The sequence below is a fragment of the Neltuma alba genome, unplaced genomic scaffold (assembly GCF_004799145.2).
Source record: "Neltuma alba isolate B1F8T4 unplaced genomic scaffold, ASM479914v2 tig00010746_pilon, whole genome shotgun sequence".
Lineage (NCBI taxonomy): Eukaryota > Viridiplantae > Streptophyta > Magnoliopsida > Fabales > Fabaceae > Neltuma > Neltuma alba.
Window position 1 is genome coordinate 202384 of NW_021635573.1, and position 23444 is coordinate 225827.

General features: G+C 33.2%; 1 pseudogene; it reads left to right on the plus strand.

Annotated features, from left to right (window-relative positions):
• Positions 1 to 436: 436 nt before the first annotated feature.
• On the plus strand, positions 437 to 22799 carry LOC114758737 (heparanase-like protein 2; annotated as a pseudogene).
• The last annotated feature ends 645 nt before the right edge of the window (positions 22800 to 23444 follow it).

Below are 23444 nucleotides of genomic sequence, written 5' to 3' on the forward strand. Positions count from 1 at the left end.
GAGTCTTATATTTACGCTAAGGAGGAATATTATTTTTCTAACAGAAAACATTATTATTAAATTGTGATCAGGAGGTTAATTGATTGAGGTTGATAATAATTGCTTTATTTTTTGTTGTATAAAAAAAATCATATATTTAAGGAATTGGACGGAAAAAATTATTAATTTTTTCCAACAGAAAAATTTATCATTAAATTGTGATTGGGAAGTTATTTGATTGAGATGGGTAATAATTGATCACACTGAAATTGATAAAATGAAAATTCAAATTTCGGATCGTTGTAAGCAAACGGCTGTATATCTCAAGACGATCAGCGTCCATCTAATTGAATTTAATGGTCACTTATCAAACTTATGGCTTGGTGGTTGGAAGTGTATTGCTTCGAGAGTTCAAATCCGGCAATCTGACTCACTCAGTTGAATATAACGGTCATCAATGGCGGATTTGCCTAGTGGCTCTGCGAGCTTCTGGGCTCACGCTAACACTCTCCTTCAGAAAAACTCGGCTTTACAGGTTCCTCTCTCCCTCCCTCCCTCTGTTCCATTTCTTAACTTTTCATGTTCATTGGGGACTCTAAACGAAGCTGTTGGTCTAAACATTGTAAATCCAGAGGCTCGTTCAGAGCTTTTAACTGCCATATGTTAACTTTGGATACAATGGTTTTTGAAGCAGCCTTGCTGATTGTAGCATAAGTTCATAAGTTCATAACCTATCGACTGAAACTGGGATTATTTTCTTCCAGGATTCTTGTGTAGATTCGTTTAGAGTCTGGAATGCATGTATTTCAATTTGATGGGTTTGACACAAATACCTCTCATTCTTAGGCTTATCGCGTCTGGAAAAATACTTTTGCTGTGGGTTTTTTCTGATGATGATACACATATTTTCCATGATTCTTACATGTAGATTTATTTAGAGTCTGGTATGCATGTATTTCAATTTAATGGGTTTGAAACAGATAACTCTCATTCTTAAACTTATTGCGTCTGGGAAAATATATTTTCTGTGGGTCTTTCTGATGATAATACACATATTTTCTTCCATGATTCTTATGTAGATTTGTTTAGAGTCTGGTAAGCATTTATTTCAATTTGATGGGTTTGAAACAGATACACCTCATTCTTAAACTTATGCCATTTGGGCAAATATATTTTTTGTGGGTTTTGTCTGACAATAATGCACATATATCTTTGTTTAAAGAAACAAAATGTAGAGATAAATATACGTCTCTCATTTTATTATTCCCATTTGTCCTCTGCAACTAGTCAACATTTCTTGCAAATTTTGTGTTTTTCCATTGTCAACTTCTTGCAAATTTTGTTGACATGTTAGAAGAACAAATAATCAATGCATATTTCTCTTCAACTTACATTTTTTTTCAATGATCATTATAATCCTGGTCAGTAATTTTAATTTATATAACCGATACTACCTTTTTTTCCTTATCCGTAACTGTGATTTATGTGGAAAGACGGCATTACTGCAGAAACAGATGTGATGGTTCAAAACATTACTGAGGACACTGAGTTCATCATCTTGGCTAGTGACGGCATCTGGATAAACCAGGAAAAAGGTGTGGTTGCATTTGTACTAAATAGAGATGGCCATCAGATTTAGTTACAATTACAACTTGTGCAATTCCTAATGCTCCAGAATGGCCTCCACTGTTACACTTGCCTGAACAGGTTTGTGCTTGTAGTAATACAATCTTAACAACTCTAATAGTTTATTTATGAGATCATCTCTTGCAGTTATTCTCAGCATGATGAACAAGATTCCCACAAGTATCTATCGAATTCCTTCAACACAATTGGCTCACTATTTTCTAGATCCAAGGGCCTCTTCCAGAGTATGATACTGATAAGTTTTTTAATTCTCTTTATGTAACTTAAACCGTTTTACACTCAGCGCTGTTTCTTGTGATTGTGATTATTCGGCATGCCAAAGCTTCCTATTAAGGAAACATTTTATAGTAATTGAAGCTACAAATGAGTAGGTTTCACTTGAGATTTAGTCGAATCATAGTTTTAAGTTAAATTATGTGGCAGATTGGGTATATAGAGATAAAAGTTGTTCTGGCTTTGTTTGAGTTGTTGAGTTGTTAATTGTTGAGGGGTTGATGTGATAAGGAAAGAAAAAGAACAAGTTAGTAATGAGGGCTAACAGGAAGCTAACGCGCCTCATAATTGACCTCCATTGTTACATCTGCTTGTTATTTATACTGTTTTCAAATGATTTTTTCAGAAGGACAGGGTCATGCCTTGTAACTTTCTCTTAACTGACACTAATATGTATATATTTCAGTGTTCGCTCTTTTGCTTTTATATATTCTTTGCTGTCTTAGTTGATGGATTTCACTGTCTCAGATGTCGTAACCACGTGTATGTACTACACACGCACACACAAATTTCTTTGGAAATGTGTTTGAAAGGTTGGTGAATTTCAGATGATATTAACTGGCTCATCTTAAATAATAGCTTGTCATTGACTGCTTTTAACTGTAGCTTGATTATACATTTTTTTTCCCAGTTGATTTTACCTTAAAACAATTGATATTTCATATAATACTTGCGTATTTCATATAATCGTGACATCATCATTTTTAAGGTTCATTTGAAACATTTGGACAATAATTATAATCTTGTGGAAGATTGCTGCTAATAAATTCTCTAAACAAAAAAGCATCTAATACTTCATTTTTAAGGTTATATGCCTTTAGGTTTACACATACGCTTGTTGAGATCAAATGTCGACCTTCAAAGGAAATGCTAACACTTAAATGTTATTTGCGTTTGCAAAAGAAATACTAGAACCTGAGAGACCCCATTATTAAGACTTAATGTGGTTTCTCTTCTGGGTGCCTCTTTCTTGGTCCTCCTGCAATTTTTCTTTGCATATACATCTAATTACAAAAAGGGGTTCTGATAAAAAATTTGGTTATTTGAGGCACCTATGTTTATTTGTTAGTATAGTTTCCTTAAGATCCATGATCAAGAAACAATCTTACAATGAACTCTTTAATTTTTTTTTTTTTTAATTTTCATATAGACCTCATATTCTTTCTTTACCATTTATCTTCTTGACCTGTGAAAGCAACCAAATGATTACTTATTTTGGATTTTCATTGCATGCATGTAATTATGTAGATAGATAATTATTTTGCTACTTGCAGGACAATTCACGTGCTGGGCAATTATTCTCGCATGCCCAACTATTTTGGGCATTTAAGTCCTATCTTATTATTAGTGAAGGTATTGTTTACATTTATCGGTATATAAGAAGGAAAAGAAACCCAAAATAATGATTAAAATGTGTGCTCTTGGTGATATATTAGATGATATAATTCCTATTAGTTATCTCATGTTTCTTATTTTGTCATATTTGGCTCATTCTTTGATAAGAATACAATCATCTACTACTTTATACTTTTGACGTCTTGGATTCACTTTGATGCATTTGACTTCATTTATGTTGTAATATTAAATTTTTTTTTATTGCTTCTCTACAAACTTGCAAATTGAACTGGTATTTCTTGTTTCCTCCATGTTTTCAAATATTGAAGACAATAACTATAATTTTTACAATTAACCTTTTGAGTTATTCATAACTAAGGGGTTCAGATGACTTTTGTTTGATATGATATGATATGATGTCATAGGATATGAGCTTTAGCTGACTTTCTTTTCAATTCTATTTTTATTTTGTTCAAGATATATCACTTCCTACTAAGTTACACAAGCACACATACAAATTTGTCTGGAAATATGTTTGAAAATACCTTTAGAATGAATACCTCTAATATCATGGGTAGTTTTTCCAAGAAATGCCATGATGAGTTAATATATTTATTATTTATTTATTTAGAATTCTCTCCTGTGAGTTTAGTTTGTATTTCTCTTGTTCTTTCAAATCTCACAATCTAAACATGTTATCTTGCTCATTTTGTTCGTGACATGAAACACTTTGTTAACTCAACCATCAAAATGATCCAAAGTATAAAGCACTACTTGTATTCACAATTTATCATATCAAATGTGATTATAGACAACAAACACATGATTATTCAAGGCTATTTAAGGTTGGTGAATTTCAGATGATAATAATTGGCTTATATTGAATGATAGCTTGTCATTGATTACTTTTAAATGTAGTATGATCATACATATTTTTTCCAATTGATTCTACCTTAAAAAAATTGATATTTCATGAAATGCAGAATGAAATGGAGAACTTTTAGAAACTTGGATACAATATTTGCTTATTTTATATAATCGTGAATGTCATATTTTGTGGTATTTGACTTACTCTTTAATAAGAATACAAGCCTCTGAACTATTTTATATTTTTGACACTTTAGATTCACTTTAATGCATATGACTTCATTTACATCATAATATCCAATTTTGCTAGCATTTTTTGTTTTCTCCGTGTTTTTAAATGTTAAAGACATCTCTAGTCTTGATAGTTAAGTTTTTGATGAGTTATTCATAACTAAGGGGTTTAGCCAGATTTCTTTTCAATTCTTTTTGGTTCACAAGTTGGCTGGCTAAGGAATGATACCCCATCTTTTTTGTTTTCGTTTTATTGGATGTGCTTGTTTTATCATGTTGGCATTTTTTTCTATATGGCTAGATGATGATGTTAATCGCCATAACAATATCCATAGAGTAATTGTTTATGTCCACATTAGTATATGTTTCAATCTTTTTATGATAGAAAGGAAACAATTTAATCATTGATTTTATTGCGCTTTCTATTTTTTTAAAATTTTGTTGTTCCATTAGTTATGATATATATTATTTAGTAGTTATAAACCTAGATGTCTAATTTTAGAGTGAAGTGACATTGTTCTCTTTCTTATTTCCCTTTATATGGTAGACCTTCCTCTCCAATTATTTCATAACAAAACCTCATATTTATTGATATCTTTTCTAGGGGATTAACTTGTGCTAAGCTTATTATAGGGTATATGCTACCTTGTTCTAATTTTAGTTTGCTCACTTGTTCAAGAGTTCAATAATTTTGTGAGAATTCATGAGTTTTGTTTGAGCCTAACAGTTACTTTCTTGCAATATAAGGAAGAATTCTATCCTAGCTGACTAATAAACATTTATAGGTGACAACATCAACAAGGTAAGGAGGTAAGTGGTAAATTTTATTTTGGTTGTCTTAGAGTTAGCTATCATATTATCACCAACTCGATGCGATATGTCCCAAATCTGAGGGGTGCGGATGAGGTTCAGCCAAGTGATACCCAAAGTTTGTGGAGATTGGGGGCTCCATGTTTGAGATTACTTAAAGGAACTCGCTTTCTTCCCTTTATATGGTAAACCTTCCTCTTCAATTATTTCATAACAAAACCTCATATTTATTGATATCTTTTCTAAGGGTTTAACTTGTGCTAAGCTTATTATAGGCTGTATCCTACCTTGTTCTAATTTTAGTTTGCTCACTTGTTCAAAAGTTCAATAATTTTGTGAGAATTTTGTTTGAGCCTAACAGTTAGTTTCTTGCAATATAAGGAAGAATTCTATCCTGGCTGACTAATAAACATTTATAAGTGACAACATCAACAAGGTAAGGAGGTAAGTGGTAAATTTTATTTTGGTGTCTTAGAGTCAGCTATCATGTTATCACCAATGCGATGCGATATGTCCCAGATCTGAGGGGTGCAGATGAGATTCAACCAAGTGATACCCAAAGTCTGTGGAGATTGGAGCCCCCATGTTCGAGATTACTTAAAGGAACTGACTTACATCTATGCTATCAGCTTAAACTTTTGGCATGATGGTTAGTGTTTCATTCTTAAGATTAGGTTAGGCCAAGTGGTACCCAAAGTCAGTGGAGACTGGGGGCCCCATGCTTGAGCTTACTTAAAGGAATTGGCTTACACCTATGTTATTAGCTTAAACTTTTGGTATGATGGTTAGTGTTTTGTTCTTAAGATTAGGTTCGGCCAAGTGGTACCTAAAGTCCGTGGAGACTGGGGGCCCATGTTTGAGTTTACTTGAAGGAATTGGCATATGTCTATGCTATCGACTTAAACTCTTGGCACGATGGTTAGTGTTTCGTTCTTAAGGTTTGATCACCCATCATGTTATTAGTAATGTGATGCGATGCATCCAGGGGTCTGAGGGGTGTGGATTATGTTCGGCCAAGTAATACTTAAAGTTGGTTTGAGGGGTGTTTAAGCCTCTACTGTCAGCTTAAACATTTGGTACAATGCTTAGTGCTTCGTTCTTTGATTTGATATCAAAACTTGTACAGATTTGATATCAAAACTTGTACAGATTTGATGTTACTTTTGTTAAGAGAGATTTAAGGCCAAACCTCCTTTACAAGATTTGAGGCCAAACCTCCTTTAAGAGCAAGGAAATAGAACGTATCGAGTATTGTGTGGACTAGGTTTGATCATGTGGCAACCAAAGTCATGCGGACAAGAGGCCAAGTCTAAGGTAAGTACTCCATTCTTAAGGTTTGATATCGGCTTAAGTTTTTGGCATTATGATTATATCTTCATTTCTAAATCTTTGTGCACACTATATACACATTCTAACAATCTCCTAGTAAGTGTGAGTCTATGATTGACCAAACAAGCATACTCCCTAAGAACGAAACTATGGTCTAAGCATGTATACTAATCTCTATTGTCAAATTCTTTAGAATAATCTCGTATCCATCATTATCTCCACCTACCTCAACACCATTTATTATCACTAGAGTCATCATGTTTGTGCTTTGTTTAATATCCAAAGTCATTTTCAAATTTTTATAATCACAATCATTAATATTTAAATGAGCATTTTGGTTCTAAAATGCTCATATGCTCTCTATATCATGACTATATTTTTATATTTTCAATATGTTAAAGAATCCCATCATCTTGAGTAACAAGTCAAGATTAGAATATCAATTAAACTTTTACATTTCAATGTCAAATTTTGAAAAATTAGAAAAACTGTTTTAATTTATTTAGAAAAAATTTTAAGTTTAACTAATAAATATAGGTGTATGATTTAATGCTTATCTTTTACAATTTTTTACTAGTTTATAAAATTTGCAACTTTTTTTTTCAGTTTCTAACACCAAACAATTTATAGAGAAATTAAGTCAAGTTCTCTAATCATACATAACTATGTGTCTTTTTTCGTTTCACTTAAATTTATAATTAAGTATTACTAAATGTTAGTATTTCAAAAATAAAATAGGACACATAGTCATATGTGATAGGTGAATTTGATATAATGAATATAAAAAATTTGACGTAAGTATCATGCATGAAATAATTTTATTTTGTCTGTTAAATTATTAATGTCTTTTGCTCCTTTATTGAAATTTTTAAGGGAGAATCCCAATATAATTCAGCTGAAATATCTAAATTCAAATGAAGGCCTATACTTTTAATGAATTTCTAATCAAGCTATGCAGTTTCATTAGAAATTTATGATTGTTACTTTTAAGTAGTCTTTCATGTGTTATGATTATTTTGTGAGACTTAAAAACACATAAATAATTTTTATCATGTTTAAAATTTGTATATAAATAACTAAAACCTTCAAAAATATTTTAATCAAATAATTTAAGTACTTTAAATTATAAAATAAGTACCTTTTGATCAAATAATTTAAGTACTTTAAATTATAAATTCTTTTATTTTAATCAAATAAGAACCTTTTGAAGAAAAATATTTGCAATTGATATAAATAATATTTCAAAACGGAATAAAATAATAAATATTTTTTATTTTGTGAATCCAACGTTTAAGTATATAAAACTTAAAGTAAATTATAACAATATAATATTAAAATATTTCATGTAATTAAATTATTTTAAGATCTTAAAATAAATAGAGACAAACAAAAAATAAAAAATATTTATTTTAAGGCTATTTATGTCTTAATTTAAAATTTTTTATTAGAATATTTTTGAAGCTTAGTATATATACAAATTTTGAATACTATTAGATTACTTGGGCTTGTTCTAAAAAATAATCATAAGAGATAAGAGATTATTTTTCACCAAAAGAGATAAGAGATTATTTAGAAGGAGTAAAATAATCAATTTTTTCTAGTAAAGAGAGGTATTTTAGTCATTTAACAATATTTAGAAATCCTAAATTGAGCCTCATGACTTGATTAAGAATTTGTTAAAAATGTAAGTCTTAATTCAGTTCAGGTATTTCAGTCAGGTTTTATTAAAATTTTCCCAATTTTTAATGCAAAATTATTTTTGATTTGATATATTAGTCTGAAAATGCGATTTCCTTCTTCCAATTCCATCATTTTGACTACAAGTTGTACGGTATTTAATTTTGTCCAATATATATAGAGCCATTGATAAACAGCTTCAGTTAAGTAATATCTAGATTGTTTAGCTGTGATTTTGTTTAGCTGTGATTTGTCCAAGGTGACAGGTACTACAAACTATTTCGCCTAAATAAAATTTTTACTCTCTGGATGCATAAACAATATTTTAAAAAAAAAACATTATTGATATGCAAATTATAAATGATACACTTCATCTTTTTTTTTCCCCAACAAACAATACACTTCACCTTATATCTCAAAATCCTCACCAAATATGAGCTCACAGAAAGTCAACTTCCCCAAAAATAGTAAAATACATCTTATTGAGTTTGTTAAAAGTTTTCGCTCATTTTAACCTTACACTTCCGGAAAAATAGTACTACCTCTGGTCCTTAATATAAAATCTTGTTTGACTTTTATTTTGGTCTTAAATATAAGACCTTAATCTACTTTGTCTCTCATATTTACTCAATTTTTTTCAAGATAGTCCTTCTAATAATTATAGTTCTAGTCAATACACTTGATTTGTAAGGATATTTTAGAAAAGACAACACTTATTTATAACAAATAACTAACTTAACTTACTTCCTTAATCTCCTCAAATTAGTCAACTGACTCTCATAATTAGGACCGGAGGTAGTACTAAAAATACTATAGCCTCCGGTCCTAATTATAAAAGCTAATTGATTAATTTGAGGAAATTAAGAAAATAAGTTAAATTAGTTATTTGTAATAAATATGTGTTGTGTTTCCTAAACTATCCTTGCTAATCAAGTGTATTGGTTAGAACTACCATTATTAGAAGGATTACCTTAAAAAAGAAAAGATAAATATGAGAGATAAAGTGGATTGGGATCTTACATTTAGGATCAAAATAAAAGTCAAATGAGGTCTTATATTAAGGATCGGAGGTAGTATGTATTAAAAGGTTTGCATATAAAGGTTTGCAAACGAGATCTTATATTCATTAATCGACTAGCATGTTAACTTATTAAGAGTTAAGGAATAAATTTGTTTTGAAAGTTTTTATGTTATGTAAAATATAATTAGGATGAGAGAGAAAGGGAAAAGAGACAGGAACAGAGGAAGAGAGACAAAGAGAGGAAGAAGAATAGAGGAAGGTTGAGAGAAATTGGAACGGAATACTGCATATCATCCACATCATAATCTCCTTTATAAGAAGGGGATTTACATCTGCTTATTAACCAGCAACGGCCATCATTCTTCAACTACCATAACTTTTTTTTTTATTACAATTGCAGATCATTTGGCTTAAGAGTAATTTTATCCCAAAAAAATTTTTAGATTCAAAATTGTCCTGAAAGTATTAGTGGCCAATATTAAAAATGTAACGGTCAACATTAATTTTTTAATAATCTGTATTGGGTTTTTTTTAACTAAAAGGGGTAACATTGTTACGTTTTGAAACTTTAGAAGTACCATTAAACTCGAAAAAACTTTCAAGGCAATATTATTCATAAACGGTAACTCTGGAGGCAGATTTGCACGTTAATCCTATTTCTAATTCACAGGCATTGCACGAGAGCCCAGCAAATTCAACAGTTGCTTTAGTTGATAACGTCGCACTTAGTGTGAGTAGATTTGACTAGGTATGGGATATAGAATTGAGGTTCAGATTGGGAGATTGGAAGTTAAGATGTGCTGTTCATTCGGTTTTTTACAGAAAACACACTCTAGAAGTGATAATATATAATTCATAAATAATTTTAGGATTAAGATGCACTCAACATCTCGAACTATTTTCTTAGATACGTTTAGTATTTTAAAGTAATTTTTAGTGCATTCAGTATCCTAAAATAATTAAAATGGTGTACCCATATCCTATGTTAACATAAACATTATGTTGATAATCCCATGACTCAGCTCAAATTTGATCCAAAAAATCCTACTTGGTGGCTGATATGTTTTTTTCGCTTACTCAAAACTTAATTTATTTTGTTTGTTTTGTTTTAAAGCCAAAGGTCGATTGATTCAAAGCAAGAGAGGGGGTTCAATCTTCTATCCCATTTTTTGCTAGCGGACCCAGAGGTTTTCTTCGACGGAACAAGTTAATTGAGGTTAAGTGTCAATTTGTAATGAAATGATTCAAAATCCAAAACAAAGGATGAAAATCTTATTACCCCAGTGGCTTATGATGACCCATACAATGACAAGCACGAGAGTGGCGTAAGTAAACCAAGCTTCCCTTTTCTTGTTCACCAAATGGTGCAAAGGGAGTGGTTGCTCCAAGGGCCTGATTAAACGACACTGGGATGTACTTGAGCGAGATGGTTTCGCAGGCGATGGAGAGGCAGAAAACGACACTCACCCCACAGATTTTCACTAACTGATTCGTCGATTTTATGCTCTAAAATGGGACAACATTCATCTCCATCGGCGGGAGATGGAGTTGAAGATTGCCATCATAGCTAACGCCTAGATACTCCATTATTAGAAAATCTTCCCCTTCCCGATAAAATCAAACTCAGCAACAATCAAGAACTACAAGCTCATTTATCAGTTTATCACAATCAAACCCAGATTTGTAAAGAACCACAAAAATCTAATCCTGTTTTTAAAGATAAGATCTGAAAGACGTGACTTCTGTGGGTAAAATTTGAAAGACGCCAAGTATTTGAATGGAGGATGATGGTGAGATCAAAGACAGATCTGGAGGACGCAGTGATTTTGACTTGCAAGTGAATGACTGGAAGAAGGCCGAAAGACTTTGAATGATTGGAAGGTGACAGATCTGGAAGGAGAACTCGGGAGATTGCAGAAAGCAATGCCATCCTCCCTTCTCCATTGCCTTCGCGTCATTCACCGACCTACCTTGCGATCACCAGAAGTCAGCAAGTTGGAGGCTGTCGAGTCTGAGAGTGAAGAGGGAGGAAAGAAGGTTATATGCAGGGGGCAAAGTTGCCAAGTAATAAAAAAAAAAAAATTATTATGTAACATTTCAAAAGTACTTTTAATAAAAGCCAACATGTATCCCTATTTTCTCTTCCTAAAGAGAAAGAAATAGTTAAAATTACGAAGAGTGTCTGTGAAAATAAATAATTGTACTCTATCAAATTTTGTAGTTTTTATAATAAAGATTTTCTGGAAGGGTTCTTATAAAAACCACAAGGAATACTAATGAAGGCAACATAATAAAGGTAAATTACATAAGACAAGAGAATCTTAATAAATATTTTATTAAAAATTCAAAACAATTGAATAAGGCTTAAAGAGTACATTTGCCTTCAAAATTTTCCTTTTATATACTTAACTTTCATTTGGTGCTATTTCTCTTAAAAGTTTAAAAATAATTATGCCAGTGTTTGGATTGACGTTCTGGACAAAAAAATGCATTGGAAATCGCTAAAAGCACAATGTCACAAGATTTAGGGTTTACTTGAATTGACTTATAAGTAACTTTTCAAATATGATTTACGAAATACGAGATAAGTATGTGAGGAGAGTTTTGTCTTGACTTATGTAAACTTACCTAAAAGTTAGTTTTGAACAGAGCTCCAAACAAGCTCTTAAGCTTGAACATGTGTTTGTATTAATTTTTTTTTCCCGATTAATTGTTGGGCAACAAGCTACTTCAATGCAGAAGTCACTTTGATGGAGTTTTTGCATCAATACTATTGAGGGAGAAAAAGATGACAATGAAAAATAAATTTTTACACGCATGGAGCATTGGTACTCTGCAAATTTTGTATACACAGAATATCAGTGTCTAGTGCTATTTATATTTTTAAAAATTTAATTTTAATTATTTTCTAAGAATTATCATTTTTTTGCCAATTAAGAATTATCATTATAAACATATAATATGAATATGTATTATTCAATAAAATTCATGTCCTTTTAGTAATTTTATGTTTAAATTTAATTTTTTTATTAATCATTTGAACAAGTTTCAACTTGTCAAACTAATTTTTTTTATAAAAGTTAATCCCAACATAAATCACGTTACATTAAGAATATGTTTGGATTAGTGGTGGCAGAAGTGACTCTTTTTTAATTTGATTTTTGCAAACTCAAGTTGGGGTAGAAGTCAAATAGTATGAGATTGAATTTTATAAAAAGTTAGTTTGATAAACTAATAAAAACTTATTTGGATAATTATGAAAAAGCAACTTTTGATGACATGAATTTTATCAAGTAATGCATATTTAGTATTATATGTATATAATGTGACAATTGTAAAAGAAATATTAAAAAATAAAAATAATTTATTATCACAAAAAATTGCAAAGTACTAAAATACTTATTAAATATATTTAATGGATAAAAATATATATATGTATAAATTAAAAATAATACAAATGCAGTATTTTTAACCTAAGTAAAGAACCTAAGGGGGAGAGGAAGGAAGATGGCGTGCTTGGCTCAGTCCTTGCCCTTTTTTTTCTTCCATCAGCCACAAGTGGAGAAGATAGGAGTGAACAACGAGGATCAAATGGGCAGATAAAAGATTTAAACGATAATATTCACTGCTCCGTCACTCTACCTACGATAAAAGCAAGATAAAGGCTATGTTTGGATTGTAGTTGGAGAAGCCAAGAGCGCATAGGAAAGCGTAAAACTGAGGTTAGTGGCTTTTTATAGCTCATAAAATTGTTTGGATGAGATTTCTTTTCTAACTGACTTAAGGGAAAAAATAACTTTTCTAACTGACTTATCCAACGCAATCTGAATCAACTTTTCTAACTGACTTATGGGAAAATTGTGAAAAGCTTACGATCTAATTAGTCATGTGATTTCATTTACTTTAATTAGAGACCAAATAAATTTTAATTTATATTCTTGTTTATCCATTATGTATATTTAATTAATTATCTACAATGTGTTCTCAAATTTTTCTCCGTAATAAATATTTTTATTTTATAATCTCACAAATAAACTATTTTTATTTTATCATAATAATTTCACATATTTTTTAAACTATTATCACATTAAAAATAAAATTTCAAACACTACTATTCAATAAAGTCCATGCCCTTTTTAGTTATTTACAACTAAACTAACTTTTCTATTAATCATCTAAACAACTTTTAACTTTTTCAACCGACTTTTTATAAACACCTTATCTAAACATAAATCATATTACACTAACTGACTTTTATTCTAACTTCAGTTACAAAAGTCAGTTAAACTATAAGTCAATTTTATCCAACGCCAATCCAAACATACCCAAAGGAGTTTTCCCCTAAAAATTCATTTGGATCCAAAAAGTCAGATCCCAAAAATGGCTAACCAAACATCCTTTTTAACCAAAAAGTAAATTTTACTAATTGGAATGCACCCAAACTTGGAGGCCCAAAAGTAATATCAAACACACGCTAAATAACTTTTACCCTAACTCATATTTATAAAAGTTAGATGAAATAAAAGTTTTTTTAATCGCTAATTTAAACACATCCTACATTATTGGAAAGCTCTTATTGCATAGAATAATATTTATGAATAGAGTTTTGCATTGTGATCGGGAGACTTTATGAATACAAAAGCTCACTCTGAACTTCAACTAACTCAAGCCACCATAAATGGCGGATTGCATCTCTTTCAAGTGGAAGAAGTGCAGAGATGGTGGAGGAATATATCTAAGAGGATTGAGGGCGTGAGCGTGCGCATATACCATAATAGGTGTCATTTTTGAAACTTTTTAGGAAAACATTGAGCCAGTCAAAGGTTTATGATACCATTAGGACCAGCTAACGGAAAAAGAAAAGTTTTTGAGGGAAAAATTTTCATTTAACCCATTATATTATCTAATTATGAATTTGTTTAAATTAATAAAATTCAACATTTCAAATAGTGAGACAATATCAAAAACTAATATTACAAATAATATTTTTAAGATTAATTTGCTCCTTGTCATTTATACTTAGATCAGCTGGCTTTGATAATTTTTTTCCAAGACAGTGATAATTAAGGGTAAGTTAATTTTGGTAATTAATATCTAAAGTGACAGGTCCAGTTTAGCATTGAATAGAACGGATTTTCTTTTCTAACCCTTTTTTGTTAAAACAACTCGGGAACAGACAACACCGTTGCGTTCTTTATTTTAACAATCAATAATGATTAGTTATAATATTCTGAAAACAAAAGGAGATATACCTGGAACATGATCTCAATCTCATCCATCTGAGTAGGAAAGAGAATAAATTTACCATTAAATTGAACATATAAATATAGGAAACATTGCCTAGTTTTCTTGTGCTTCTTTTCTCTCATCATAATTTCCATCGTGAAAGCAGAATCAGTCTTCTTGTATATTATTCTTGTTTCATTGTTTTTAGTGTGCCATTCAGAAGATGTAAAGCTTAATGTGAAAGTGATAACATCAATAGCTAATACGGATGAAAATTTCATCTTTGCGACTTTAGATTGGTGGCCTTCTAATAAGTGTGATTATGGTCAATGTCCTTGGAGACAAGCAGGCATTCTTAATTTGGTAAATAACCATTTAAAATTTCTTTTGAAATTATTGTTGCTATAAAAAACAATCATAAGTATTTTATCCTTTGTTGTTTCCATATCGACAGGATTTGAATAACAAAATTCTGATAAATGCTATGAAAGGTAAGACCTCAATGAAATTACATGGCCATATGAAAGTTTCATCCTTGATGCTCAGTCTTTGCTCTTTTTTTTTTTGTGAATTTTTTGGAGGCCTTCTTATTCATTCATATGTTCCCATGTACTCCTCATTCATCAACTAAATCGATAAAAAAGGGAAAAAGATAGAAAAAGATTTATGATATTTTCTCCTTGTTTGGCAAACCCCATGAGCACTTTTCAAAAGTGCTTTCACACAAATTGAGGTAATTTCTATCACATATTTACTTCATATACCATAAAATCACTTTTAAAACCATGGTTTGGGTTTTATCCAAACACCTTGGAAGAAATTATGAATTAATCTTCCAAATTCGATGTATGGAATTTCAATCTAATAAAATTAAGTAAAATGATCATTGTTAACCTAAAATTCATTTTTTTTCCCTTTCTTTCTTTCATTTCTGTTAGATTTCTTCTCTTCCATTTTCCTTCCAATAAAAGCTACCGCAAATTGAACTAGTTGTTGTGCATTGAAAGATCGAATTACTTATACAGATAATTCTCCTGTTGGTGCAGCATTTAACTCTCTAAGAAACAGATTAGGAGGATCACTAGAAGATCAAGTATTGTATAGATTTAGACATCCAAAAAATTGCCCAGGGTTCACAAAGAATCCAGATGGCTTGTTTTGATTTAACTCTGGATGTCTTAATCATACTAGATGGGATTAAATCAATGACTTGTTCAACAAAACCAAGTATATTCAATTAATTTTTATCACATAACGTGACATTTCACACCTTTATCTTTAAGTATATTAGCATCTATATATATATGTTGTCCCATATATGTCCTTTATGATAAGGGTTGATGTTGCTACAGAGTCAAACTCACATTTGGGTTGAATGCTCTCCATGGAAAGAGGAGATCCATGGAGGACAAAGTTCTTTGGGTAGGTAATTGGTGTTGGAAATTGTGTGGGTGTGTCAAAAGGACAAGTCCCACATTGCTCAAGAGAGTGAAGGCACAAGTCCATAAATAAAAGCTTGTGTTCTTAGGCTAGTGAATGGGCCTAAAGGAGAAGGAGGATCTCACGTGCACAAGCATGGGCCACTGGAGGCAAACGCAGTGGGAATCCAGCGATTTCCCCCTGCGTGAGAGTTAAAGGCAGATAAGGCACCTTTTTGTTTAGACGTTTTTACAAAATCTGAAATTAATTTTAATAATTTTGGAGCTTACCTGGAAACATGATTTAGTGCCTTTTGAATTTTGAAACCTTCAGAAACATAAAGGCCTTAATGTTACCTGAATGGATTATCCTTTAATTGCAGAAACGGTTTTGTTTAAACTAATTTTAACGTGCCTTAATCACCCAACATTAAGAAACCGCCGCATTATGCACCTTCAGTGCTGCAACGTCTGAAACGGCGATATTAATCACATTTAAATGTGATTAATCTGTGTTTAACGGTGCAGTGGGTTGAGGACTATATAAGGCGCTTCGAGATAAAGGCTCAAGCATCCCACACTTGAGCTTTTGTACATCTCTTTCCCTCCTCTGGAATTTTCTCTACCTTGCTGAGGTTTCATCTTCTCTTCTGCTATTCTGTTCACCCTGTTCTTGCAGGAGGAGTCCATTTAATCTTGGGGAGTGCCACTTCCTCATTTGCCGATGGTCGCCGAATAGCTCTTAAGGACAGCGTTCATAGGACGCGACTCAGACTAACAGTTTTCTGCAGGTGTTGCCGCCAACAATCTTAAGAGCTATCTTACATCATAGAGCAACCTCGCAACGCTACTGGTCAAAATGACAACGATGCTGTCCCAGTCACTATTGTCCTAGCAGTAGTACCTATTCCTAGGCCGTTCCTCGATACATCTAAAATAGAGACATTTGACGGAAGGAACTTCGGGCGGTGGCAGGAGCGAATTTACTCCATCCTTGATATGCATGGCATGGCTGCTACTCTTATTCAGTCCAAACTAGCCCCAGATGCTGATCAAGCCTAGAAAGATATTTGGACACATGCTAATAAGGTTTGCAGACACACTCTCATCAGTACTTTATCTAACGACCTATTTGATGTGTACTGTGTCTATAAGGAGGCACACAAGATATGAGAGTCTCTTATCCTCAAGTACACACTGCTGAGGATGCTGGTAAGCAGAAATTTGTGGTGGGGAACTTCTGCAAATGGGAGATGACCGAAGAGAAAGACATCGAGCTTCAAATCAACGAGTACCACAAATTGTTGGAGGAGCTGTGTGCTGAGAAGATTAACCTGCTAGATGAGTTCGTAGCAGGCATACTGATCAAGAAGCTGCCAGAAATGTGGAGTGACTACAAATAGCATTTAAAGCACAAACAGAAGTAGCTGTCCCTGTCAGATATTATTACCCACATAATAATTGAAGACACAAACAGAAAGGCTATACAAGCCCTAAAGGGAAAGGAAATAGCTGCCAAAGCAAACTTGGTGGAATCGAAATCGTGCTCCAAGAGGTATGATCCCAAAAACAAAAATAATAAGAATAAGAAATCTGATTACAAATCCAAGGACTCTAACTCCAAATTCAAAAAGAAAGGCAATTGTTTTTTCTGTGGAAAGCCAGGGCACTATGTAGCGCAATGCAAGAAAAGGGCTACTCAAAAGGGTGATAATCCTCCTAAGCCAAATGTGAACTTGGTAGAAGGAGATGATAGTAGTGATGATGAAGTCATAGTTGCAGTGGTCTCTCAAGCCCTCATTGTGACTGATGTGAAGAAATGGGTAGTGGACTTAGGAGCCACTAAACACATCTGTGCAAATAAAGAGATGTTTACCTCCTTTGAAGAAGGGGAAGACCACATCTACCTCGCTAACTCCCAAATTGCCAAGGTTCAGGAAAAAGGAAAAGTGGTGCTGAAACTCACATCAGGAAAAACCCTGGCACTGAACGATGTGCTGTATGTCCTAGATGTTAGGGCAAACTTAGTCTCAATGGCGCTGCTTGGGAAAGCTGGGGTTAAAGTATCCTTTGAGTCTGACAAAGTTGTCATGACTAAGAATAATGTTCTCATTGGGAAGGGATATTGCAATCAGGGTTTGTTTGTCTTGAGTGTTGCTGAAATTAATGAAAATGCATCTTCTTCTGCTTACTTGATTGACTCTTTTGATTTGTGGCATGCTAGATTAGAACATGTTAATAAATCATATATTAAAATATTGCAGAACCTTGGTCTAATTTCTGAACTGAAAAGTGATACTGAAAACAAATGTGAAGTATGTGTAGAGACTAAATTAACAAAGAGGACACATTTTTTTACACAAAGAGAAATTGAACTACTGTCCTTAATTCACACTGATTTAGGAGACTTAAAACAGGTTGAAACTAGAGGAGGTAAAAGATACTATATTACCTTTATAGATGACTTTTCTAGATATACTAAGGTATATTTGTTAAGGAATAAAGATGAAGCGTTTGAAAAGTTTCTTTTGTATAAAGCAGAAGTAGAAAATCAACTTAGTAGAAGAATTAAAAGAGTTAGGTTAGATAGAGGAGGGGAATATTTAGCTTTAAATGAGTTTTGTGAAAAAAAGGAATAATCCATGAAGTAACCCCTCCTTATTCGCTTGAGTCTAATGGTGTTGCAGAAAGGAAAAATAGAACTTTAAAAGAAATGATGAATGTTATGCTTGTGAGTTCTGCTGCACCTAATAACTTGTGGGGAGAGGCTTTGTTGTCTACATGTTTTTTGCAAAATAGAATACCTCATAAGAAAACTAAAAAGACACCCTATGAGCTGTGGAAATGATTTGTGCCTAATCTTAAATACTTAAAAGTGTGGGGGTGTCTTGGAAAATTCTTATTGCCTGATTCTAAAAAGAGAAAAATAGGTTCGAAAACTTCTGATTGCATGTTTATTGGTTATGCTCAACAAAGTGCTGCTTATCGTTTGTTGGTTTTGAAAAGCAATTTTTTGGATCACAATACAATTGTTGAAACAAAAGATGCAGAATTCTTTGAGAATATATTTCCTTTGAAAGTTGAGCGTGTCCCCAAAAGAATTGAAAATTCTTCCTTTGAAAAAGCTTCAAATGATGGTTTGAGTGAGAATTTAAGGAGAAGTAAAAGGCAAAGAAAAGAAACCTCTTTTGGAGATTATTTTTATACCTATATGGTACAAGGTGAACCAAAATATTTTCATGAAGCAATTTCTTCTCCAGATTCTCAGTTTTGGAAAGAAGCTATTACAGCTGAAATAGATTATTTAAATCAAAATAAAACATGGGTTTTGGTTGACTTGCCCCCAGGAGCGAAACCTATTGGGTGCAAATGGGTTTTTAGGAAAAAATATTTTCCAGATGGGTCAATTGATAAATACAAGGCTAGATTGGTAGCCAAAGGTTTTACTCAAAAAGAAAACGTTGACTATTTTGATACATTTTCTCCTGTGACTAGGATCTCTTCTGTTAGAATCCTGATTGCTTTAGCTTCGATCCACAAGCTTTTATTCACCAAATGGATGTTAAAACAGCCTTTTTAAATGGTGACTTAGAAGAAGAAATTTACATGACCCAACCTGAGGGGTGTATAGTTCCTGGGTAAGAAAATAAAGTTTGCAAATTTGTTAAATCTTTATATGGTTTGAAACAAGCGCCTAAATAGTGGCATGAAAAGCTAGACCAAGTTTTGTTGAGTGGTGGCTTCTCTACTGTTAAGGTAGAACGTTGTGTCTATACAAAACTTGTAAATGGTGATTGTGTGATTATTTGCTTATATGTGGATGACATACTTATTTTTGGTACTAGCATGAATGTTGTGCGTGAGACAAAATGTTTTCTTGCTTCAAATTTTGATATGAAAGATCTGGGTGAAGCAAAGGTTATATTGGGCATTAAAATCATAAGGAACAAATGTGGTATCCTACTTTCTCAAGAGCACTACGTTGAGAAAATCTTCAGAAAGTTCGAACACTGTGATGTTTCTCCTGTTAGCACTCCTTATGATCCTAATATGCATTTAACAAAACATGAAGGAGATCCAGTTGCTCAATCTAGATATGCAAAGATCATTGAGAGTCTGCTACATTTAATGAATTATAGCAGGCTAGACATAGCTTATGCTGTGTGTAGGTTGAGCAGATATACTCATAGCCCAAGCAGTAAGCATTGGGAGGCTTTGCTAAGGGGATTGAGTTACTTGAGGGGTACCATGAATTATAGTATACTATATAGTGGATTTCTCTCTGTATTAGAAGGCTACAGTGATGCTAGCTGGGTTTCAGACTCAGATGAGACAAAATCCACTAGTGGCTATATTTTTAATCTTGGTGGTGGTGTAATAACGTGGAAGTCAGCCAAACAAACTATACTAACCAAATCCTCGAGGGATTCTAAGTTTATTGCAATGGAGTTGGCTGGTTCTGAGGCTGAGTGGTTGAAAAACTTCTTAAAGAACATTCCACTAGGTGAAAAGCCAACACCATTAGTGTCACTACACTGTGATAGCCAATCGGCGATAGCTACGGCTAAAAATAAAACCTTTAATGGTAAAAACAGACATATTCAATTGAGACATAATATTATAAGGCAGTTGCTAAAAGATGGAGTAATCTCAATCGATTATGTGAGGTCAGAAGTGAACCTAGCGGATCCGTTAACGAAACCTCTGGGGAGCAAACAAATTTATGAAACATCGAAAGGAATGGGACTGAAGCCAATTCAAAATTAACAGCGATGGCAACCCAACCTTTGTGATCGGTGATCCCTTGAAGAAGGTTCAATAGGTAAGAACAAGTCGTTTGTTAGTTCTGCTAGCACTAAATAAACAGTTAGTCCCTTCCTATGGTATGTGAGAAAGTGCTAGAATGCATTTTGGTGAGGCTGAGCATAAGCTCTTAATGATCTCATAGTCCTATAAGACGGTGTGCTCATTGCAGGTACACTTAATGAAATCACCTCTACGAATGTGGAGTAGGGCCGCTCCTATGAGATCGTGGCAAAATCTCTAGAGCATTCGTCATACACCAGGCACATGCATGGCCATATTAAAGTGCAAAAACGCTGTTAACAATAGAAATGGTGGGGTATAACCTGACTGATAATGCCTCTAGTATACGCCCAAGAGGTGTGAGTTCATAGTCCATAGGACCACTAACATCTTTGTGTACTAAGTGTTATTGGTCTAGGTCTAGTTCATAGTCCAAAGGACCATTAGATACAACGGTTATATCCATGTGTGAAACTCAGCAAATGGCGTCCCTTTTGACACATGTGGGGGATTGTTGGAAATTGTGTGGGTGTGTCAAAAGGACAAGTCCCACATTGCTCAAGAGAGTGAAGGCACAAGTCCATAAATACAAACTTGTGTTCTTGGGCTAGTGAATGGGCCTAGAAGAGAAGGAGGATCTCGCGCGCATAAGCATGGGCCACTGGAGGCAAACGCAGTGGAAATTTGGTGATTTCCCCTCCTGCACGCGAGTTAAAAGCGGATAAGGCACCTTTTTGTTTAGACGTTTTTACAAAATCTAAAATGAATTTTAATAATTTCAGAGCTTACCTGGAAACATGATTTAGTGCCTTTTGAATTTTAAAACCTTCAGAAACGTAAAAGCCTTAATGTTACCTAAACGGATTATCCTTTAATTGCAGAAACGGTTTTGTTTAAACTAATTTTAACGTGCCTTAATCACCCAACGTTCAGAAACCGCTGCATCATGCACCTTCATTACTGCAACATCTGAAACGGCGATATTAATCACATTTAAACGTGATTAATCTGTGTTTAACGGTGCAGTGGGTTGAGGCCTATATAAGGCGCTTCGGGGTAGAGGCTCAAGTATCCCGCACTCGAGCTTTCGTGCATCTCTTTCCCTCCTCTGGAATTTTCTCTGCCTCGCTAAGGTTTTCATCTTCTCTTCTGCTATTCTGTTTACCCTATTCTTGCAGGAGGAGTCTGTTTAATCCTAGGGAGTGCCGCTTCCTCATTTGCCGGTGGTCGCAGAATAGCTCTTAAGGACAGTGTTCGTAGGACGTGACTCGGACTAACAGTTTTCTGCAAGTGCTGCCGCCAACAATTGGAACCCGCATAATGCTGCTACCCTTATGGCTTACACTATTTCAAAAGGATACAAAATAGATTCATATGAATTAGGTTTGGCAAAATTCTTTGCTTTGAACTTCAAGTCAAAGTTTGTTAATGTGCATTTTGAAATATGATCAAAGTCAAATTTGTGGCAAGAAACGAGCTATGTGGTGATGGCATTAGTGCCCGAATAGAAAGTAGGCAATATGCAAAGGATATCACTGAACTTAGAAAATTAGTGAATATGTCTTACCCAGACTCCTCTATAAGACCTTAGGTCCTAGCTCCTGGTGGTTTTTACAAAAAGGAATGGTTTGATAACTTCTTATAGAATACATCACCTAATGTCGTTGATGGAGTCGCCCACCATATTTACGACCTGGGTGCTGGTGAGCAACATAAGTCTGGTTCTTGTCAAGTTTTCCATGAAATTAGATTAACATCTTTAAAAAGAGTTTATTATCTAACACTAAAAGCTTTCAAAAGGCATAAAATATATTGACCTTTTGATATTGTTGGAAATATACATATGTGAATTGAGTAACTTTTTTTCTTGTCTATTTTCTTTTTTAAAATTTGGACATTTTCACAAACACAAAAAGGGCAATTGAACACCTATCTTGTGTTTGGTTTCTAAGAAAAAGCCTAACACTCCATGTCTATGTGATAAATGTAGGTGTGGATAAGACTTTGATTAACAAGGTGCAAGATCCATTTTTTCTAGTCGAGTTGCTAAAACATTCAAGGATATATCAATAAGTGTAAAAGAGTATGCACCATGGGCTCAAGCATGGGTTGGCGAATCCAGAGGAGCTTATAATAGTGGAGGCAAAGATGTGTCACATACCTTTGCCAATGGCTTCTAGTCATACTCCAATTATTCTCCTGTTACATACATTTGCCAATGGCTTCTGGTCATACTCCAATTATTCTCCTATTTAACTTTGGCTCCTTTCTTGTTCTTCTGTGATATTTCTTAAATCAGATTTGGACAATCCAGATTTATTTTTATTTTTTTAAAAATAATTATTTTAATAGATATAGGATAAAAAATAAAGATAATTTCTTAACTATTATTCTTTGAAAATATAATCTTTTCTATTTTAAAATAATTATTTAATAATATTAAATCTGGACCGTCCAGAATAGATCAGGATGGTCCAGATTGCTCATCAAGTGATGAGCATTGGGTGCTCATCACCTTATGAGCACTGAATAGGAACTCGCTTATTCCAGAGACATTCTATGTCATGCACAAAATACATTCTGAATTCATGGGAAGGCTCACATTATTAAAATTCATCTCTCACTTTGGGGCTTGTCCCGAAATTCTTGTAAACTTGTGGTAACATGTGTCTAATTATTTCAAATGCCTCTCCAAGTGGTAAAACTTACTTTGGATATCTTTATGGAGAGCAATATCATCACCACAGCCATATTTACTACGAACAACCTTAACCCAAAGCGAGTCATTTGAAATTGGATTATCTATGGCCATGTTCATTTTTCCT